The sequence below is a fragment of the Delphinus delphis genome, chromosome 18 (genome assembly GCF_949987515.2).
Source record: "Delphinus delphis chromosome 18, mDelDel1.2, whole genome shotgun sequence".
Lineage (NCBI taxonomy): Eukaryota > Metazoa > Chordata > Mammalia > Artiodactyla > Delphinidae > Delphinus > Delphinus delphis.
Genome location: NC_082700.1, coordinates 65,529,870 through 65,534,781, shown reverse-complemented (window position 1 = coordinate 65,534,781; position 4,912 = coordinate 65,529,870).

Genomic DNA, 4,912 nt, shown 5'->3' with positions numbered 1-4,912 from the left:
AAAGACTATGTGTTCACAGATTCTCATTTCATTTTCCTGCTGGGCATGTGGGAAGGCCACATTTTCCCAGTCTGCCCTGACAACTGAATTCTGGCTAGGACATGTGGACTGGAAGTGACCCATGTCCCATCCAGATCTAGCCCAGAAAACCACCTACCAAAATCTCCATGCACTCTCCTTGTGGGCCGGCCAGACACAAGACATACCATGAAGTCTCAGAGGCCCCTGGAGATGGTGGAGCCATTCAATGGAAGGAGCCTGGATTTCTGCTTAAGCAGAGCCTCTACCTCTAGTCCTCAAACCACACTGGACTGTGAGATGGGCAAGAAATAAAACTCTGTGAGTCACTGAGCTTCTGGAATTGTCTGTAACAGCGTTTTTTGTTTCCTACAGTTAACAAACACCTGACTCCCAGCTGTCCTCACCTCTGGTCTCAAGATAGGTTCATTGTGCCAGGTGCTCCTTCACTGGGATGTAGCTATGAAGGATATGATGTTTATGACTCTTCAGGGACTAGGGCTTGTCTACTGCCCCATCCAATTTTACTACTGTTCAATTTACTACTGTCTACTGTTCAACTTTTATTTGCTTAGTCCGGTCTCCAGGGGAAATCACTAGTGACAAGCTGGGTCTCCTAACATCACCGGGGTAAACAGCAGTTACACACTTGTTGGAGCCTGATTGGTGGTGAGCTGTCAATGTTTAACAATTGGTTCTCTGGAAAAAATCACAGGCATATATATATATATATATATATATATATATATATATATACACACATACACACTATATATATATATATATATATATATATATATATATACACAAACTATATATATATACACACACCATATATGTATATGTGTGTATATATATATATACTAGTCTATTATTAATTTTACCGATAATAATTTGTAGCACACAATTTACAAAAAATAAAATGTATAATACTTTTTAGTGTACGTTTTGTGTAGCCAATTGATTCTCATGGAATGCTTTCATCGCTTTTTGCCAAACTCTTGCATCCGTGGCAACCTATTATTGCAATTCAATCATGATTTGACAAAGTTATGTACCAATCTGCTAATTCTTTTCCTGATACATAGTCTACTACTTCTCAGACTCGAACAAATTACATTCACTAAAATGAAACTTCTTTCAACTTCAGCACTGCCTATATGGGAACTTCCCTCATTTGTCAATTACTGAGCAACTTTTTTTGCTGAATTGGTTCATAGTTTTTGACTCCAAGAATATTTTTACAAGTTTTTATGCTAGTCACAATGTCATGGCTGTATGTTTGACCTATATTATTGTCTCCATTAGTTTCTTTTCTTTTTTTTTTTTAAAATTATTTATTTATTTATGGCTGTGTTGGGTCTTCGTTTCTGTGCGAGGGCTTTCTCTAGTTGTGGCAAGTGGGGGGCCGCTCTTCATCGCGGTGCGCGGGCCTCTCACTATCGCGGCCTCTCTTGTTGTGGAGCACTGGCTCCAGATGCGCAGGCTCAGTAATTGTGACTCACGGGCCTAGTTGCTCCGCGGCATGTGGGATCTTCCCAGACCAGGGCTCGAACCCGTGTCCCCTGCATTGGCAGGCAGATTCTCAACCACTGCGCCACCAGGGAAGCCCTCCATTAGTTTCTTAAATCTAGATTAGGGGTTGGCAAAAATTTTCTGTAAAGGGCCAGATAGTTAAAATTTTAGGATTTGTGGGCCAGATGGTCACTCTCACCACTACTCAATTCTGTCACTGTACAAAAGTAGTTGTAGACAACACGTAAACACCTGGGCATGGCTGTTTTCCAATAAAACTTTATAAAAACAGACCATAGGCTGAATTTGCCCCACTGGCTGTAGTTTGCCAAACCCTCAATCAGTGCTTGATATATAGCGTTTGCCAGTTTGTTTGGAGTAAGTACTCCCACCATGGTCAATTTCAGACTACTGCTATGACGTCACTGAATGCAGAGCTGTGAAGAGAGGCACAGTAGCAGAACACTGTGGGATATTTCCACCAAACAGATACAGTAGAGATAACAAGACCATCAATAATACTAAAGTGTAATAAAATAATTAGGAAGTGACACTGGGTATTTATCACCTTTGTTTTTAATGCAATTAAACTGTAAGACTATATAATTTGATTTTTAATAATGGCTGCATTTAACAACTCGCTTACAAAATTCCTGAATATTTATTAATCAGATCTCACAAGACAGTATGAAATGTTTCCAACACAGCAGTTTATCCTGAACAGTTTCTCTTCTCCATGGCTGCTGGATCAGAGTAGGGGCATATCTCCCACTGATTTATTTTCTCCTGAGGCACAGTTAGAGTTGTTGGCAAGTAACTATTATTGAAACAGTTAACCTGCTCAAAAGATAACCTTGTCAACACTTAAAACTCAAAGCACCCATCAGTTCGTACTCACATCTTCAAAATTATTACAGATTCGTTGCACATTTTAAACCAAAACATGCTCAATGTTTTCCTTAAACACAGTGTGACTTTAACCTATCTGTACTTAAAAGCGTAGATACGATAGATTATGACATTGCATGAAAAATCCTTATGCACAGCCTTTTACCCTTTCTATACATCCATCTCAAGGTGAGGAAATCAAAAACTCAAATGTAAATTCACTACAGCAAAAGAGATCCTTACACTGAAGGTCTATGCATGAGGCAACATGGCTAACTTGAAAAGGATACCATTAGAATCAGAAAAACATAGGTTCAAATCCCTGCTTTGATACGTGCTCACAATGTGATCTAAAGTAAAATTTCTAACCATTTTAAAGTCTCATTCTCCTATTCTGTAAAGTTGATCATGAGATTGTTACGCGGCTTAAATGAGGAAAAAAATGATGTGAAGTACCCCAGTGTTCATGTCTTACAAAGCACTCAGTAAATGGTAGCTATTACTGTTGTTCACTGAAATGTTCATCCCACCCCATTCTGTTTTCTAATCATGAAGTTGATGATCACAATAGCTACTTAAATGCCAATGATTATTCACACTTTTAATTGTTCAAAATTTGGATGGGGGGCCCTGTATTTCAGACACATATGCATCCATCATGCATTGGGTACCAGCAGTTGTGCTGAATGTTCACAGTTTTTCAGATCTGCAAGGCTGAATTACCAATTACCCATGTGGTACACTGAGCTTCTTCTGCTTTTCAGCTATATATAAGAAGCCCAAAGTGGCATGCTACCATTGAAAAGAACGGAGTGGCTTACCATCGCAATGATTTGTCCCTACTTGGTAAGGCTTTCTAAGGTGGCTGGCCATAGCTGAGTGGAGGCATTCAGCTTCGAATTAGCTTTACCTTTCCCATTCTGTCTCATGAATGGGTCACACTAGATATTAAGATTGAAGTCTCTGTTGCCTTTTGCACTTCTAAACTATCTCCACAAATGTTCACATAATTCTTTAGGAAGATTTCTCTTACTAACTCCAATATGGGGAAAACATGATGCCATCATATGCACTTGAGGGTTCTAACCCAGTACTTAAGGAGCAGATAGGCATCTGTTGGTATTGCCCAGTATTGTCTTTCCCCAATAATCTCTTTATCTCCTACAGCTCTTAACGGTGATGACACAGCCACATGAAAATTTTGATTCACTATTGCACTTCGAATCTTCCCAAGTTCCCACTGAAATGTCCAAAAGTATAGAGGTGATCCCGGACTTCCAACACAATCATCTGATCTTATTAATTTAGACAACCCTGCAGTGAGCAAAACTCATATTCTTGGCCATTTAAGAGTGGCTGGTGACATCAAGCTTATGTCATCATAGCGATAAACTCGATACATTTGGTGAAAGTATGTTCTTCACCATACTTAGCACCCATAGTTGAGAAATAACTTTGATTTCTTTTAACAGGCTAAATAAAACAGTCACCGGGCCCAATATTCGTCTAAGAGCTTTCTGAAAGGAAGGCATAAGTGACTTTCTTTCTTTATCATTCTTTTCTTATTTCCTTTTTCCTTTCAAGCAATATGTACTTAAACATGACCTCTATTAGCTATATTTTGATAATCACATACCTTAAAGCAAAATATCTTTATTAAGCTGAGTTGTATTTTGCTCTCTGTATATTTTAATTCTCCAGCTTCAAGCACATAGCAAAGCCCTGCCCTCAGCTCTTCCTGCACTGCGTGAAAACCTAAACACACAGAAGAGGTTATACTGGGCTTCCCAGAGGGAACTGGAGGAAATGCAGTACTTAAGAGAGAACATGGGTGAGCTGAACAGGGGAAATATTCTTTAGCAATGGGCTTTGTGAGACATAATCAGAAATGTTTAGTGTGGGCAAAACTGGGTTGGCAGTTTGGGGAAGACTGGTTTTCTTTCTTTCTTTTTTTTTTTTAACATCTTTATAGAAGTATAATTGCTTTACAATGGTGTGTTAGTTTCTGCTTTATAACAAAGTGAATCAGCTACACATATACATATATCCCCATATATCCTCCCTCTTGCGTCTCCCTCCCACCCTCCCTATCCTACCCCTCTAGGTGGTCACAAAGCACCGAGCTGATCTCCCTGTGAGAAGACTGGTATTCATAGCCCCAGAGATGATTAGGCTGGAGCAAGGGCTCCACTAAGTCGCAGGGGTCCCTAATGAGAGCAGGGCAGTGGCAAACACAGACAAGAAACTCCTCAACAAGCAGTGGAATTCTCTTCTGAACAGCTCTCTTCACAGGCAGATGAAACTCTACCTAGGCAAAAAGATAGATGATAGATGATAAATAGATAAGATAGATAGATAGATAGGCAGATTTCCCCCCTTCTTTAAGGATAAAAAGATTTGAATATATAAATACATATTCAATATATTCAATACATATTCATTTTCAAGACAACTTATTTAAGCTCCACATACTTGATGTATATAAGCATCT